The sequence below is a fragment of the Callithrix jacchus genome, chromosome 7, assembly GCF_049354715.1.
Source record: "Callithrix jacchus isolate 240 chromosome 7, calJac240_pri, whole genome shotgun sequence".
NCBI lineage: Eukaryota > Metazoa > Chordata > Mammalia > Primates > Cebidae > Callithrix > Callithrix jacchus.
Genome location: NC_133508.1, coordinates 42,635,574 through 42,653,869, shown reverse-complemented (window position 1 = coordinate 42,653,869; position 18,296 = coordinate 42,635,574). Strand labels below are relative to the sequence as shown.

The 18,296-nt window shown below is 50.0% G+C and overlaps 1 protein-coding gene across 5 annotated transcripts in view; it reads right to left on the bottom strand.

Annotated features, from left to right (window-relative positions):
• Nucleotides 1-1,687: 1,687 nt before the first annotated feature.
• AJAP1 (adherens junctions associated protein 1) overlaps nt 1,688-18,296 on the bottom strand; it is a 144,168-nt gene continuing 127,559 nt past the window's right edge. For 4 of the 5 annotated variants that reach the window (XM_054258734.2, XM_054258735.2, XM_054258736.2 and 1 more), the window contains exon 6: nt 1,688-11,490. The gene's annotated coding sequence lies outside the window, so the exon portion shown is untranslated. Of the gene's footprint in view, nt 16,624-18,296 lie in introns of all 5 variants that reach the window. The other variant, XM_035307487.3, reaches the window with a different exon arrangement.

Below are 18,296 nucleotides of genomic sequence, written 5' to 3'. Positions count from 1 at the left end.
AAAGAAGAGGGGCCAGACCAGATGTGGTGGCTCATGCCTGAAACCCAGTGCTTTGAGAGGCTGAGGGAGGAGGATTGCTTCAGGTCTGGCATTCAAGACTAGCCCGGGCAACAGAATGAGAACTTGTTCCTATAAAAAAGTTTAAAAATTAGATGGGTGTGGTGCCTACACCTGTATTTCCAGCTATTCAGGAGGCTGAGGAAGGAGGATTGCTTGAGCCCTTGAGGAGTTTGAGGCTGTGGTGAGCTATGATTGTGCCACTGCACTCCAGCCTGGGTGGTACAGCAGGACCTTGTCTCAAAAGAAAAGAAAAGAAAGGAAAAGAAAAGAGAATAAAGAGGAGAGAGAGAGACAGAAAGAGAAAGAGAGAGAAAAGAAAGAGAAAGAAGAAAGAGAAAGAAAGAAGAAAGAAGAAAAAGAAAGAATGAAGAAAGAAGAAAGAAAGAAAAAGAAAAGAGAGAGAGGAGTTAAGCATGTGCTGGGGATGTCTCTGGAGGTGTGTGAGGCTGTGGCTGCAGCCAAGGTGGGTTAGGTGAGGTCTGGGTCCCCTGGGACCCCCTTCCTGGCCTAGGGACCCTTAACCAGCCATGACCCTGTGTTGCTTGGTCTGCCCTTTTTGGCAAATGAGGCAAAGTCACACATGGATTATGCATATGACCTTGGTGATATGTTCAGGTAATTTCAAATATGTGACAAGACATTGACAGGCTAAAAGGTGCTTAGCAGGTGTAGAGTAGACCTGGGGCCAAGAGCAGGGTTCACTAGAACACAAGGCTACCCTGCAGCCTTGCTCTCATATCCTGAGGTTTAGCTCCAGCTGGCTCAGAGACAGCTGGTGTGAAGGCTCCACCTTTACATCCACATCAGGGCAAAAGACATCCTACTTCCACGAGGGGCAAAGCCAAGTGCAACATCCCACCCCGTCTAAGGGGAGAGTTTCTCAACCTCAGCCTCTGGGGCTGCATGGCTGTGTTTGGGTGCTGTTGTGTGCTGTGTGGGGTGCTTAGCAGCATGATAGCCTCTTCACACTGATGCCAGTAGCATCCCTGTCCCCACTGTGACAACCAGAAATGTCTCCAGGCATCGCCGAATGCTGGGGGGCAGTGAGGATCACCCCACATGAACAACTGCTGGCCTAGAAGCAGGAGCCTTGCTCCCGCTTCCTCTGCCTGATCTCAGCCTGTCTGAAGTGGACAGAGCTCTCTTTTGCACTCTGCAAATATTGTGAGTGTGTGAGGAGTCTCCTGGCTCCAATCCTGGAGGCCCTTTGGAATGTCCTGCCTTGGCACCAGCACACAATTGCAAACCTTGGGCCCACCTTTGCCCCAGGGCACTGCTTCCTCTGCAGGAAATCTTTGCAAGACATTTGCTGGAACCCCCCAGCCCTGAGCTTCTGGGCCTGAGTGGTCTCAGATCCAATGTGGTAGACCTTGCCTGGTTAACTCCGACTCTGTTAAAACCAACCCCAGGGCCCAGACACTGAGACCCCAAAGTGTTTTTGGAGTTGTTTAACTGGGCAAAGCACTGGTGTGGAAGTCATGAAGATTCAGGGAGGAAATCTTGGACTCTGAACCACAGGCATGGAAACAATGCCCATGTTCTAAGAGGGGGTCTCAGGTAATACTGTTGAAAAAATAAATAACATAAAAATAAGTCCTTATGAGGTCATGGCCTGCACTCATGGTCATTGTTTTTTCTCTTCTTTTTTTTTATATTATGTTTTTTTAATAGCAACATCAGAGTAGTAAATATACACAGAAAGTTAATATAGGTGTTTCATTCACAACGTTTCCCAGATACATAGCTTTGAAATACAGAAACAACTTAAAAAAATCTGGAATAAAAGTTCACCTGTACGGAAATCACACCCAGCCACCTGCCCCGCCCCCCACCCACATATATTGTGTCATTTTTTTGTTTATTAACATGATTATGATATGCATCTAAAGAAAAGAACCACAACATTAAGCTACAGGAGGTCAGCCCTCTCAGGAAGATGATACATACACGTGTCTATACAGACGGTGTGGTGGAGATACACGGAGAACATGGAAACGGAGAGGCTTTTGCTTTCCTTTTGAAAAATAACAAGTGCTCCTTGTAAAAGTATAAATAAACAGTTAACAGTTTATTGTATCAGAAAATAATTTAGGAAAATGGAAATAAACCCAGTTTTGGTTTACATGAGTGAGGGGCTGCAGGGACAAGGTTCTAAAGCCTGTGAAGAAACAGGCCGTGTGGCCGTTGCTGTTCAATTTCTTGTCTTGTGGTCCAGCTTCCGGTTCATGAATTTCTAGTTCCATAGGCGAGCTGAGAAGGAGGAGGAGGAGGGGACAATGGGCTCCATCTTTAAATAAACGCAATGAGACCCAATAAACGCAATGAGTGAATTCAAGAGTTATTTGAACACACTAGGAGCATCAACTTGTACCTGGGTCCGTCTGTTTCTCAGATCTGTCACTCTTAGATAGATGCCCCGTGGGAAAACCCCAGTCAATAATTTGGATGTTTCTCTGAGTATCCTGTGTATTCCACATCAAGGCCCAGATGTGCCCAATGGCCAAGGCTTGTTGTTGAGAGAAGTGAAACATCCAAATGGTTGACCGCCTTTCCCACGGAACACGGACACTCTAAAGATCAATGGGAAGTTCATGCATGACAAGTTCAGCTGGCAAAGATGCAGTTGAAAGCTAATCAGACTTCATGGAACACACATTGGAGCCAGACTTGTCCCTGGTGCTAAGCATGGTGAGATCTCTGTGACTTGTCCCCATGCATTCGGTCTTTGGTCAATTTCCACAGAATTAAACAGTTGGAAGGTTTCAGACATTTCCCTTCTGTTTGGTTATTGGCATTTTGTAAATGGTTTGCAGTAAATGTGGCTCTTTTGAAAAAATAATGTAAAAGACTCTAAAAGTTTTATCAATGCATGGCCTCACGCTTCCTTCAACGCCCAGTGCAATTGGGTCTAACGCACATTCCCAGAACTCCTGCTCTGCAAATGCGTGCAGCAACCTGACCCTGGCTTTTAGTCCCACTCGTCTCTGATCAATCCAGGTACCAATGGTAAGTCAGTAAAGGTCATCGATAAGGCCATTAAAGTTCACGTGGGGCTTTGCTGTCATTCTCCTTACCGTTTAAATCATTTTAGCTGGAGGGTGGCCCTGCTTTGGGCTCCAGCACCTGCCATCTTGTTTTTCCAGGAAAGAAAGAGAGGGAATGATCCAAATGGGGCTGCCAGAAGGGGAAATTTTTTTAAAAATGAAAGAAAAAAAAACTCTGAGAAGACCATTATTTGGTGCTGCAAACTAGGCACATGTTTCTGCCAGCTCCCAATGTTTCCTATCAACACGCTGTTTGAAGAAGCAGAAACTGACATGGACTTTGTTCTTCCGTCTTCACACCAACAACATGACATATGACAGATCCTGAGACATTCGCAGAGCCTCTGTGTGTCACCTAAGGCTAGGAATTCACCTTTAAGGACCACAGTTATCATCAGTTGACTGATAACTAACTTTGCCAGGGCCTTTCACCCTCTGGCTTCAGAGGGAGCAACGCAACCACAAGCAAAAGACAAGAAATGGAATGAAAAACGTCTGCAGACAGATTGTGGCAGTTAAATTAAAGGAGGATGTGACCAGACACCCTGTCTGGCACGCCCACGGGCTTTTCAAAACCAGTTGCCCCCGCTGTCTTCCAGTCCCTTAACTGGGAGAATTGTGCTTGTATGTGGAAGTGACACCATATCTAAGAGCACCTTAGAGAATCCTGCTCCCCACAGCTTCCAGGGTCAAGTTCATGTTGACGTGCTGCACACTCAGGAAAGAGACTCCCATATTGCTTCATAGACCGTAAGTGGTCTAGGCAGTCACAGAACTTGGTATTAGAAATCCACAAGTATGCGAGAGAAACAATAGAGAATGGCGTTTCCACCCCAGAATAGACTGTGGAGGCAAAAGGAGAGGGTTCCTCTGGGAGCAGCAGCTGCTGTTCCCCCGAAGACCTTGTCAAGAGCCATGCCGGGGCTTGCTCCTATACATAGTTCTCAGCAGCCTGAGACTTCAACAAAGCCCTTTCTCCCTCATGCCCCAGGTGAGCCCTCCAAAGGCTGGAAATTAGGGTTGGGGTGTCACAGTGGGTTTCAAATTTTCCCTTTTGGCTTGGGACAACTGAAGAGTGAAGAGGAATGGGATCATTCTATCAGGAAATGAAACACTGGCCCCTGGATTTGTTCAGTGGGGTTTGTCCCTGCAGTTCCCTGTATGATGATTTCAAACGATTATGCTGGGGGTCCTCAAAGTGTCTCCTATGCTGCATTAGTAGTGGCTGTGAGTCTTCACGGTACTCAATGATGCCAAAAAGAAAAAAATAGCGCTTAGGACTGCATAGTGTTCTTGTTCCTCCCATGGCCAAACCTATCCCTAATTTTCTGGGTACAAGAACTTGCCAAGTTCAGTAAGACTAGAGTGAACTGCCAGTTTGCCAACCCAGAAGCTATCAACATCAACACTAAGAAATTCTGTTGCAGAAATGATGAACTCTGACCAAAGCTAACCAGTGTGAGCTGCTTGTACCCATGCAAGACTGAAGTCTCTGGGGAGCTGTTGTTTCATGTCGCAAATATTTGGGTGTGGAATTACAACCTGAAAACCTGGGTCTCCGGGGGATTCCGTTTGAAGAGAGAGCCACCAGAGACAACACTAATTATCCTGTATAAAGGAGTTTCCTACAGTCCAGTGCTCCCTGCATCCTCTCCTGCCAAACATAACTCAACAGATGTTTTACTGTGGAATCCAAGATATCGACAAGAATTAATCCAGTCCCATGCACATGTCTTAAGAACTCTCTTGGCTTAGCACATTAACCCATTTAATCGACTGTTTTCTATGGCATACGTAGGTTCTGGTTCCAGCCTACATGAGAAGACATGTAGATCATTTATATGGCCATTAATACAGACAGTCACTGTTCCCTTCCCCCACTCGTGACTAGTGTTTAAACTCTATAAACATGTGTGTCCCGGATGGGGAAGCTTGGCCCAATTTATGTTATGCCCCTTACATTTGACTTAGATTTATGGCTCATTCAAAATGGCTCTCTTGATTCTATGTATAGTAACTCTTAGAACATTTAGCAGGGAATCCATTAAGAAGAAAAGGCTATGGAGCTACAGGGAGGACTCATTTCATGCTTTTAGCTCCAAGACAGGCCCGTCACCACGGAGTTGACCATTCTCTTCAGTCACCTTTACAACGGGGCATCGGCTATGCGTTTACAGGTGTGGGGTGGGGACTCATGGCTGGTGTGTTTGGGAATCGATGGAGAGAACCGCCCTCCTCACACTCTACTGCCTTAGGGACCCCAAGACTAACATTACCTGTCTTGCTCCTGGATATTCTGGGGGCCACAGTCAGCTGTGGCCTATGTATTTAACCCCCTACGACCAAAGTGAAGATGGAAGATGGGACGTTTGAGGGCTTCTGCACGAGGCTGGAAGTTCTGGGGGAAGGTGGGTGGGGCCACTCCTCAGACAAAGCGCAAGTGTTCCCACGGTCCTGCGGGTCCTTCAGTATAAAGGGAGGTAGTGCAAAGAGTTAAGTTTCCTAGCTAGGGATGGCTTGGCCACATGGCAACCAACATGAACTCTGGAGACTGGCTATCGTGCTCACTAGCTGAGACCTTTCTAGAATGATTTGAGTCAGAAGAAGCTCATTCTTTCTGTTTGACTGATGGCTGGGTGATTTAAAAGACAGAGGTTCTCTGCCTAGACCTGTTTTAGTCACACCTTACATCCAAATACAAGCTCTAAACCCAGGAACACAAAAACGCAGCTCTATGCTTCATGCTTTTTGGAAGGAAGGGTTGGTGGCATGTTTCGAAACCCCAAACAATCATTTAAGACCTTTCTGGAACCCTTAGATAAGGCTGAGTATAACTAACACAGAGAACTCAGCTCAGAGTGAGCAAAGAAGAGGGAGTTTATCTTCCTAGCAGGCAGCACGTCGATGTGAAATAAGTGGGGAAGAATAATCAAAGATCCTCAGATGATGAGTTTGGCTCATTTATGTGGGCTGTGCTATTTACACTGGAAAACAAACAAACAATCAAAAAACAGTATGGCAGAGCAAATTGACAAACTGCACCAAAGTAACCACTCAAAAATTACATGAATCACGGCGTGTGTAGGAATCGCTGCTTACTTAAAAGCAGATGCTCAGTGCTGGGGGAGCTTCTGGAGAGGCAGCTGCCTTCTGGCATCAAGAGGAATGGCACCCCCAAGGTGCCCGTGCCCTGAGGGCCAAGGCTCTGTCCTCAAACCCCCTTATCCTCCTTGAGATTTGGCTGACTTAAGACCTGGTTGGCTTGGTGAGCCGACAGATGAGACCAGTAAGGGGAGGGGCTGGTGCAGAGCCAGCCAGTGCCCAGGAATGGACAAGCTCATCACCAGGGCAGCAGCCCTCATCCTGCCCCTGCCCCTCTGCTTCCACTGTTGCTGGAATGGCTGAGGAATTTGGTGCAGAACCAGGCATTGTAACAACTGCAATGTCTTATCCTCAGCACTGCACTGCGTGTTCATCCAAGAGCTAAGACTAAGGCCTTCTTGCTCCATCCCACACCAGACCATCCTCAGGCAGCAAGTGGTAATTCCCCAGTAGGTGATGTGTGGCAGGAGGAGGAGATGCAGACAACCCTTCCTCTCTTTCTTCCCCCTCAGTCCCCCCACTCTCTCCCCATTCCCCTCCCTCCTTCTCTGCCCCGACCCCGTCGCTTTGCTGTTTTTCTCCCTACTGCTTTTTCTCTCTGGGAATTATTTTTGTTTGCTTTCACATTAACCATCTGCTTCCTCCCACTGTAGAACGTGAAACCCACAAGGGCATAACTGTGCCCACCTTGCCTCTGACTGTATTGCCAGTGTGGTAGAAGTTGCACAAATAATTTTGTTGAATTAGAGGATGACTGACTGATCCGTGCATTACGGTGATCCAGAACAGGCTGTTTCTCTCCAATGGCGTATGTGAGTCGTGTCTTAAAGAACTCACATACTGAAACAAGAATGGCACGTCTTGGCATCTTTTCCTACTGTGACTTAAGAAGTGGCTCTGTGGCAGGGGCAGGTGTAGGGGAGAAGACAGCCCAGTGAAGCATCCAATTTCACGTACGCCCTGACAAAAGAGACCACCTTGATGAAAGAGGGTGACAGTGTCAACAGATGAACAAAAGAACGTGTGTTCTGGTGCCATCTTGAAATAAGTATGTGAGGGCCCAGCCTGACCGTGAAAAGGCTGAGTGAGAGTCCCGGCCTCACCCCTGGTTCCTGGTCTTGTCTTTCAAGATATGGGATCAGCCCAGCTTCCTGAGCTACAGACAATCCTGGACCACCTGGGCAAGAGAGCAGAAGGGTAAGATACCTCTCCATGGGCAACAGGGTCAAAATGGAGACCATCCAAGGTGGCAGGGTCGGTCCTTTAGTGCATTCACCTTCTAATATGGCCTACAGGCTGAGCATCACACACACAATTCTGAAGACAGAACCCTGTAAGCATGGCTTTCCTGGTGCTAAAATATGGCTGTGAAAGTGTCACGTATTTTTTAAAGAAAGGACTGATTTAAGATGGTAAGATCACATCAGTAATGAGGGGTTTCCCAGTGTCCCGATTCAAAGAGTGGCTGGGGTTGCTGATGAGTCTGGGTTTCTAATTTCATGACGCTCCAGGAAGGACTGGAGTGAATATGTGGGAGCTGAATGTGATATGAGAAGTCCGCTCAAACTCAAGACTGGGAAGGACTAGAAATATTACAGAGAAGAGAAGGTCCCCAGGTGGCCTCTCCCTTCGGTATATAGGGAGGGCAGTAACTAGGAACACTGACAGCCCCCTCCACACTCCCCAGGCTGTCACTACGCTTCTACGTTGCATGAGAAGGCTTGGCTTTGTCTCGGTGGTGGCCGGAATCTGAGCCCAGTGGGAAACAGCGAGGAAGCCCCGACCCTGCCCAGAGAACCCTGCATTTCTCACGCCAAACTCGGAAGCCAGAGCAATTACACGCATCTTCCAATCAGACAAAAGTGATGTCAAGTGCATGAAGATTCAGAGCGACTTTGTCTAGAAATGGACTTGACCGTATGACAAGGAGCGGATTCCCAGCTGTTTCTAAAGCTTCAAAGGCAAATGCCAGGTACTAGGAGGCTGCCAGAGGGGTTTGCGATTGTGGGATCTCTGAGACTCCATGAGTAGTAAGATGGAAGTGGACAAATTTTACTGGGGAACTTTAACAAACCAGGTCACCCTTCCTTGGAGGTCTTTCCTTGAGGGATGAAAGCTCGAGCAGAGGTAAGGACCAGGCCTTGGGTGAGGGAAGGGAAGTGTCTGCTATTAGACTTTGAATTCCAGGGGTCAAGTAGAGAAAAGAGGACACCAACCAGCTTGAAGCACTACCCCAAGGCTGCAGAAGGACTGATGGGGTCAACTCAGCAGCCACCCACACACCACGTGCATGGGCATGACATACACATGTGGCCTGAAGCAGGGAAGCCCTGTGCTCCGGCGCAGACTTCACTGTGGTTGGTGCTGTGTCTCCTGGGTCCACTTACTTTCAGTCATTACCTCCTCTTATCTAGATGATGATCCCAGTTGAAGGGTCTGGGAGAGCAGATAACCATTTTAAAAAGTAGAGAACACATCTTTACATACATCCGGGCAGAGCAGGCTTTGCCCGCATGGATTTATTTTGATGGATGTCATGTTGGTGCAGAAGCAGACTTTCGGGTGTGGAATGTGCATGCATCTGCTTGTCTGGTGGTTGTGCCTGTGTGGGTCTCACAGCCCTGCCTTGACTCCGCGGCCCTGATGCGGGACAAGGGGGTTGCTGCTTTACATTTCCTTCCAAGGCCCCATGTCTTATGGACCCAGGAAAGAGTTGAGGGCATCCAGGGTGGAGCCCGTGGTCGGGGAAGAGGCCTGAGCTGCAGGGAGATGACAGAGCAGATACCAGGAGTCCCTCGGGAATCCTGGGTTCTCATGGTCAGTGAACCAACGGGGCCCCCCTGCCATCACCTCCTCTTCAGTTGGGCTCACACCTGAGCTCAGAATGTCAAAGACCAGAGCAGCAGCCCCCACTGCCTGCCAGACAAAGCGGACAGCCCTCACCGCGCACTCAAACCCTCTGTACTCACCTGGAGTCAGGAGGAGGGAGTGGGTGGAGGAGAATGGGGTGGACGAGGTGGGATGATGCACGCACGGAGAGGGCTGCAGGCTGGAGCACCATGCAGGTGAATGCCAGGAGCCTGGAGACGGCCAAACGCCAGTGGCCGATGTTTGCACTGTCTCGGTACATGCCAAAGCTTGGGGGAAAATGACAGAACAGAAACTAAAGAACAACTTTTCCTAATTCATGAGCAATACCATGGATACAGACCTCACAAAAACAATGCTTTCCCCTTCAGAGGCATTCCTCTAGGCTCGCATGTTTCAGGAGTTATAAAAATGAACAGTTCAAGCACATTTCAAGGTGTTTTAGAGGGAGACTGAGTTGAGCCCAAGGGAAGAATCAGAAGGTCATCAGCCCGGCAAGTGAGGAGAGAGAGGTCAGCTGTCTGCGTGGTCTTTCACATTTTCACCTGGCCTATGACATTTCACATGCGCTCCGCTCTACCACTGAAATCAAAGTTGCACAGGGGCTGTGTGTGAGAAATAGTCTTTGGAGACAGGGATCCACACCACTTTAGGCATCTTCCACAGACGGGAAACGTCCTCTAAGGAGGCACAGTGCGGCCATGAGATGCCTGCCTACATCCCTACAGCACCCCGTTGACCCCACGTCTGGGAAACCAGTGAGCCCGTTTCAGACGAGGCTTGGGAGGGAGGCCCTGAGGCATGGCAGTATTTTTTATAAAGTGTGTGTGGTTGGGATTCTCTGTACTGAGGCTCAGGTCTGGCCTGTTTCCACTGGGAAGCTCTACAGTAGGACTCTCAATGACAAAAGAGAAACATCCGTCGGCCACTGGAAGCTGATGGGAGAACAGCCTCTTTGCTAAGGCTTCCCCCAAGATTCCAAGTCACCCATGGGCCCTAGAAAAAGCGAGCAACATCTGCCCACCTGCACCAAGGAAGGCAACGCAGCGCCGGCTGGGGCGCTGCCCAGGTGGGGCAGCCTGCGTGGTCTGCACACAGAATGACTATTTTTCATTTTCACACCAACTGGGGCCCTTCACGTATATCTAAGTTCTGCCCTGACATCACACACACACGTTGTAAGGATATACTCCTTTAATTTTTGGAACTGGAAAGGTCTTTAATCCAGTCTATGCTTGTATGACACACACATCCAAGAATCCACCACCCACCCAACCCGAGCCTCAGGCCTGTCTGTAAGCAACCAGCTACGTCAGTGTGCACGTGGCTGTTAGGCAGCATCTTCCAACATTTAAATGAAAAAAAAAATCATATTTATGCATATGTGTGTATATATATATATATATATATATATATATATATATACACACACACAAACATATATATATACATATATAAAACCATGGCATTCCTTATTCTAGCCCAAGATCGTAAGTCACACATTTGATGCCACTCACCGAATGTCTAGCAAATGCAGGAGGTGTGATTTAAGCACCTCCTCATCTGGGTCAACGTTGTCCCCTCCCTGGGTGAACGGTGATGGAACACCAGGTCACCAGAAAGAATATGCTCACCTGTGGAACTGCATTTCCAATAGATGCAAATATATGCATGTGTGTGTACTGTGTGTGTGCGCACGTGTGTGTACTGTGTGTGTGCACACGTGTGTGTACTGTGTGTGTGCGCACATGTGTGTAACGTGTGTGACGTGAGCTGTCAAGGTAAAAAACACTGGTTTATTCTGTTCATACTAAGCATGTTAAATAAATCAGATTTTGTGACCTATAACACAATTTTTTTTAAAAAGAACATTTAAGATCTTCAAAAATTGCTACAGTACAAAAAAAGTGTGTGTTGTGTGTCTGTATTTATATATTTATATATGTATATTAACCAGAAATAGCGACTCTATCGGAAGAGATTCCCACCCCTGTTTTCTGTAAGATTTCTCCGCGTGATTCGCTAGGCCCCGGCTCTGCGGCCGAGGCTTTCGGGTCAGTACATGGCACATAATGGTATTATTGGCACAGGTTCAGAATCGTAGGACGAATCCTAGGTTTCAGACGCTTCCTCCGGCCCTTTCGCTGGGTGTCCTCGTCTCTCTGCCTCCGGTTCCTTTCCTGCATTGCTTCTTTCTGTTCTCCAAAGAAAACTCTGGGAGAAGGCAGTCACCCATAGGCATGAGCACTTTTACAAAAATAGATTTGGCCTAGAGCGTCCTGCTCTGTGAGTTTCCCACCGGCAAACAGAAGTGGCAGGTGCGGGGACCCTCCGCCTTAGAAAGCTCAGTTTTAGGTTTTGTCTTTTTTTTGTTTTGTTTTGTTTGTTTTGTTTTTACAGGTTCACCAACGGAATCCTGTGTGGAGAGAAAACAAGAGGAGATTAAATGGCAGCGGCCCAGGGTCGCACGGGGCCCCCACACACAGTACCCCTGTGTGCAGAGCCCGATCGCCGCCCTCATGGGTTCACTGACATGGAGAGTCCTTGGAAGAGAGTACAAGGCCTCACTAGAACTGGTCAGCAGGAACTGGAAGAAACCCTGGGAGTCCTGCGGCATGAAGTGGGGGCCTGAAGCTTGTGTGAATTCTGATCCAGATGACCAGAGCTCTGAACCTGCTACCAGGGGCTGGGACCACTCCCTGCACTAACTCATGGTAGGGCGCTGGGGTGGGGCATCGGGTCCCAGGTGTGCACATCAGGGCCTGAGTGTGGCAGCCCAGCGTTTCCTCCCTGTCCGTGGGTGGTGGCGTGGGGCCAGCTCCACTCCTGTGCTGCAGGAAGATGGGGCACCTGTTTCCAATCACTGCTCAGCTGCAGGCTCCCTGTGGCCAGGACTCAGGAGAGATGAACGGACTATAATCAGAAAACCCACTTCCTGCATCTCCCTGGAGGTGAGCTTGCTGAAGAGAGAGAAGGCGTGTCCCACCTGTGAACAGGTCAGGTGGGCTGACTGCAATTGCTGCCTTCAGCAGGTGGACTGAGAAGGGGCATAGCCCACCCATCCCCAGCCGAAGCCTCAGAAAATGGGAAAGGCAGTGTCCCCGGCTCAGTGAGAACCCCCAGTAGGTCACCATCCCTCAGGGAGTCATCCTGGGCATGGCCAGGTGAGCTGGAACATGTCATGGCCCCACCCAGGGACCCTCTGCTCAAAGCTGTGTCCCTGTCATGGGAATGGGGTGCTGTCTGGGTCCCTCCACTGTCACTCAGAGTTCCTTTCAACTACAGGCAACTAGGACTCTTAATAATAGAAAGGAAATGCCACCACGTCCTCATCTGTGCAGATGACATGTATTAGAAAGCGGCAGGAGGGGGCAGGTGTTTGTGCTGATCCCAAAATGAAGTTGGAAAAGCACTCAGTGGCAGCTCTATAGTTTTTCCAGCAGCTTCAGACATGGCATGCTGCCAGACTGGCTCCATCGTTGGAGCCTTTCAGAAAGGCAGATTCCCAGGCCCACCTCTGGAGACCTGGAATCAGGTTCTCAGGGTAGTGCCTGTGAACAAGGGATTTTCAGAGCTCCTCAGGTGAGTTCTGTGACTGCCAGTCCTGGGTCCATTCCCCGGTTCTTCTCAAAGACGAGGGTGTGGCTTTCTCCCTCCTGAATCAACTGAGCCGGTCGCTGTGATTCTGGTTGGGACGGGGGAAGAGGGGCCCCAGGTGGGACACGCCTGCTGTCTGTCTGCAGGACACATCCCGGGAGTGGCCGGGGAGGCTGGCAGGCTGCGGGACAGCTCCTCCTGTGCCGCACCGTGTCCCTGATTGTCTCCAGGAGCCTCAGTGCACCAGATTCTACTCATCTGAAGGTGGGGGTGTGGGGCTGGTTCTTTCCCTGGACCCCTCTGTGTCGGCACAAGAGGCTGGACCCTGAGTGTCACCTTCCTGCCTGCTGCCTTCAAATGACACCAGCGTGGAAAACTCCATGAAGCTAAGTGGAGTGTCTGCTAGGCTCTGTGGGAAGACAAGCTGCTGTGGACACAGGGGTCACTGCATGTAAAGAAGAGGGCGTCCTGGCCAACACGGTGAAACCCTGTCTCTACTAAAAATACAAAAATTAGCCAGGCGTGGTGGCGCATGCCTGTAGTCCCAGCTACTCTGGAGGCTGAGGCATGAGAATTGCTTGAACCCAGGAGGCGGAGGTTGCAGTGAGCCGAGATGGCACCACTGCACTCTAGCCTGGGCAACAGATTAAGGCTCTGCCTCAAAAAAAAGAGGAGAACATGCTTTTGGTTCAGCGCCGGGTCACTCCTGGAAACCTGACTGCAGCTGTGCCCCACCCCCACCCACGTCTTCCACATTCCCAGGATTTGGGGAAGAGAGGCCTAAAAAATGAATTAATTATTACAACACAGAGGGAAATATCCCTCTTATAGGTCCATCTTGCTATTGCCATTGAAAGTTAAACAATGTGGAGACAAATGCCATATGATTCTACTTATGCTAAGTACAAGAGTCACCGAATCCACAGACACAGAGAAGAATGGGGGACCAGGGCTGGGGTACACGGTGGGTGAGTGTTCACTGGGTATGGAGATTTAATATGGGGTGGTGGGAAGAGGTGAAGAGCTGGCTTGTGAAGACGCCTGCACAGCACGGTGAAGGCACTCAGGCCACTGAACTAGTGCATACATGGTGAAATGGTCAATTGTATGGTATGTGTATTTGCCACCATTAAAACTTTTCTCAAAAGGGAGATAAAAATATTGGGGTCACTAGAGGCTGGGCTTGGAGACCCTGCACTGGGTCCTGGTGACCCAGGATGGTCACCGGTGTAAGCTGCTGTCCCTGCATTCCCTGATCACTGATTATTCACAAGGCCACAACTTTCTCTCTTGAATGTATTCGGGGTTGGACGGTAAGTGACATGGCTGCCACCTTAATTAGAATGGTTTTCTGCAGGAACCATGGTCCGGCTGCTTTCCAATCCTTGATCCTGATCTTAAACAGGAGAGTAAAGGTGGGAGGAGCAGCTTCCACGCCTTTTGTGTGTCCGGCCATGCACTAGAGGTGTTCCCAGGTAGACATTATCCTGCCACTTTCCCACGTGAAAGTCTCCCATGTGAAGTCAGAGGTGGAGGTTACAGTGAGCCAATATGGAGCCACTGCACTCCAGCCTGGGTGACACAGCGAGACTCTGTCTCAAAAAAAAGGTCTCCCGTGCTTCCTACGCTGGCTCATGAGCTCCTTCTGCCCTGGGTCCTGGCTGCCTCTCCACCTTGTTTTTCTTCTTCTTCCTCTCTATGTTCCAGGTTCCCTGATTTCAAGTTGCAAATCTCAAGCCTCAAATCCTTCAGGTTTTGGCTGGAGAGATCACCTCCCTGGGGAGGCCTTTCTGGATTATCTGTTCCTTCCTGCATGCTCCATTCCTTCCTGCAAACATCCTCTATTTTACTTCTGTGTCCTGGAGCACTGGCTCGGTGATATCTCAGGCCTGGGACAATCTGCATCGAGCTTTATTTGGGCAGGTGGGCGAAGCACCCCCTGCTGGCAAGATAGCACCCTGAGAATGGGGTCTCCTGCCCGTTCACCAGGGGTCCATGCAGGTTCCAGCTCTGCCTGCCCCGGAGCAGGGAATCAATGCTGGAGGAGGCCCAGGGGTGTGAAGCAGCTTTGTCTTCAGTCCCTGAGACTCACCCTTAATGGCTGGAAACAACTTCCGGGGATGCAGATAGATGCTGATGCAGGGAGCCAGAGACACGATGTGCAGAATCAATTTGTGGGTGGCAGCCTGTGCCCTGAGCACCAGGCATCCCCAGCCACACAGGGAAGGAGCCTCTCCAAGACTACAGGCATCTCTCTATTCTGTGTCTCAGGATGGAAAATAGAGAAAAGGGAGAGGGGGGAGAGACAGAGAGAAAGAGAGAGAGAGAGATGGCGCCAATTCTGCACCTCGAATGGCCATTTCCAGAGCCACACTGGCTTTGCAGAGGGCGGAGAGGCTTCCTGCAAGACCAAGATGGCATCATAGCCCTGGCCGAGGAGGAGGGTCTGAGGTTGCCCATGCTCCACCAAAGTCCTGCTGCTCAAACTTCAGCTACTTGGGTTTTCTGTGCCACACTAAGTACATGGGCCTCTCATTTGGCACTAAGCCCAGAGAGGGACTGAGGGTTCCAGGCCAGCCCGGAAAGATGGAGAAGGTGATCCCTGGAGTCCATTGTTGGAGAATAACGTGGCTGAAGGTGGACATCCACCAGGGTTCCCTGGCCCGAAAGGGAAACTGTGTGTGTCTGGCAAAGCCATCTTCCAGATCAGGGTCTGGGGTAAATTCTGCCCTCTGCTGCCTGGAAGGAGACTCTGGGCCGGCCTGGCCCCACTGGGTGTAACGACCAATGTCTGCTTTTACCAGAAAGACAAGAAGAGCAAACAGGCTGGCAGGTGCCCCTGAGGCAGGGCAGAACTTCTCTGCAATCTGAACTGGCTACTTTCCCCCAAGGTGTTCATGGTGCTGTTCTCAGCTCAGAGAGCACAGCTTCCAGAGGGTCCGGATGCCACTTTGAAAAATAGGCTCCTTTGAATAACAAGAGTTTGATATTCTATTAACGTATATTTTTGAAGAACAAAGCGGGAAGGCGCAGGTGCACTTCGTATTTTTTGATTAGTGGTGTCTTCCATGTGTTTTTGCAAATAACCATAATGCACGATTTATTTCTCCCTGGCTTCAGATTCCAGAGCTTTTATGACTTTGCAGGCTCCGTTCAGAATGAAGCGGCCTTGGCAAAGGGAAAGAGGCCGACATACCTGCTGTGTGGAAGATGGCAGAGAGTTAGTGCGAGAGCCAGTGCAGGCCTGCTTTCGAGGGCCCTTCCTTGGAGCATAAGGGCCGGCTTCATTCTGTCTCTATGCGGGGCAATCTGGCCCCACCATGAAGGTGTTCTGAGGCAAGAATGTGTTGGAATCTCTCATGAAGGCCGAATCTAGGGTGCACATCTGCCCCGGAGCCACTGGCATCCCGGACAACCACTTGCAGGAAAACCAACATGGCTGCTGCGTGGCCTCAAATGTGCTCACGAATTGGAGGGTGGAGACAGCAGTGTGGTAAGAAACGGGCTTGTCTTCACTAAAGACACGTTTGGAGAGGCTTCCCAGTGACGCACAAGAAACAGCTCCGCTGGCTCTTAAACCTTAATTAAATGTTTTAGTATTAATTGCTATTTATTCAGGGACAATAAGTGCCCCAGCAACTCTGACACATCTCTCTGGCCATTCTGCACCCGACGCTCACATCCAGGCATTAACTGTGAGATTCAGTAGATACCTAGGATCCCAGCGCTTTCATGCTAGCAAGTGATAAACGGTCTTCCTGCAAGCGGCGACGGAATCTTTCAGTGTTTATCAAGGACTACTGAGGCTGTGTGTGTGGCCCTCCTGGTCTGCGGCTACTGAGAAGGAGGCCACCAGGAGTGAGCCGAGGCTTCGTGTCGCAGATTTGGAGGCTGAGCGCAGCTGGCTTGCAGTAAGTCTCACAGGCTCTTTGGAACTCTGCAGACGACACACCTGAGAGCCACGGGGAGAGGGTGAGCTCTTTAGATGCAGAGATGTTCCTTGCATAAATGCAGGTGGTCCTGAAACAACAGCTCCTTGGGCACAGTTGGTAAGTGGGGTCCACCTGGGGCCCACCTAGGGGAACCCATATCTCTTGCCTTTGCTGGGGCTGCAGCTCAGGGCTGGCCCACCAATAGTGTTTCTGTGGGGCCTTTAGTGCCCCGTGCTGCTGGAAGGGGAGGACCAGGCTGATGAGACACAAAGGTTTTATGGGGAAGATGAGTAAATAAAAACACTTTTTTTTTGGCCCTATTTCATCTTGTTTTAGGAAAGTCATTGCTGCAGCTTCCGGTTCTAATGGAAAGAACGGATCCCTGGGCTCAGTCAGGACTTTGGAATCGGCAGGGGAAGTCTGGGAGCCAGGCAGCCATCGGGCGATCCAGCCCCACCACTTACAACCTGACTGACCTCAGCCAAGTCATTTAACTGCCCACTGCCTCAGTTTCCCCACTTGGAAAAGGGATTGCTGGGAGGACCAAACAAGCAAAACGTGCTTCACAAGCTGCTGTGCAAACATTAGGAAGCTGCCCCCTTTCTTCTAGGGAGCTGGCCTCAGCCAAGTCATTTAACCACCCACTGCCTCAGTTTCCCCACTTGTAAAGGGGATTGCTGGGAGCACTGAGCAAACAAAAAGTGCCCCACAAGCTGCTGTGTGAACATTAGGAAGCTGTCCCCTTTCCCCTAGGGAACTGGCCTTGGCTAAGTCATTTAATCTTCCACTGCCTCAGTTTCCCCACTTGGAAAAGGGATTGCTGGGAGCACTGAGCACATAAAAAGTGCTCCAGGGAGCTTCCCCTGGAGTTGACTTCTCCAGTTCTGTGGGCCTGTGGCTCTTGGCAGGAAGAAGTGAGGGTCTTTGATCTTAAGGCCCAGCATCTCCCAGGTCAATAAATTATGCATCAACGAATTTAAAAAATCATAACGGAGATGCTGGCCACCACCAGAACCCAGTCTCTACAAAAGAACTGGGGGCTAGAGGACTGCACTGTTAGCAAGCCAGCTCCCTGTGGCTAGCTTGGCTGGCACTCCAAAAGGGGCTCCCTTCACCAGGGGAATGGCGGTGAGGTGGACATGGGCACTGGCTTCTGACGGAGGCTCCAGGCCACATATCCCACATTGAATGGTGGGGACAAGCTGCCTCTTACCTGCCGCAGCAAAGGCCCTTGCAGGGCGGCTCAGCTCCCGTTCTAATCTAATTATGTTTCTTTGCCAGTTGGCAGAACATGTTGGCTTCGGGATAGGGAGTGAGGGCTGGAGATTTGATTTGGAGCGAACATGGGGTTCATTAATGCCAGGATGAGGAACTGACCGATTCACTCCCCTCTCTGACTGCAGCCGGCTTCCCGCCCCAAGCTAGGTGGAGCCCGCTGAGTCCTCAAGACCTTCCCTGTCCCCGGGCCCTGAGGACACAGTCCCTTCAGTCCCCCATAGCAGAAGGTGGACAAAATGTGAGAAAGAAATATTTTCAAATATTGGTAGTGCATCCTAGAAATAGGGCTCCCTGCTCACGAAAGGGATCCGAGGTCACCTTTGGAAGGAGGCACGGTGAGGATGCTTACTTAGCCCAGCATCGAAAAGAACCATGAAAACAATAGGAAACCCTCCTGCTGCACCGCTGGGCTGTG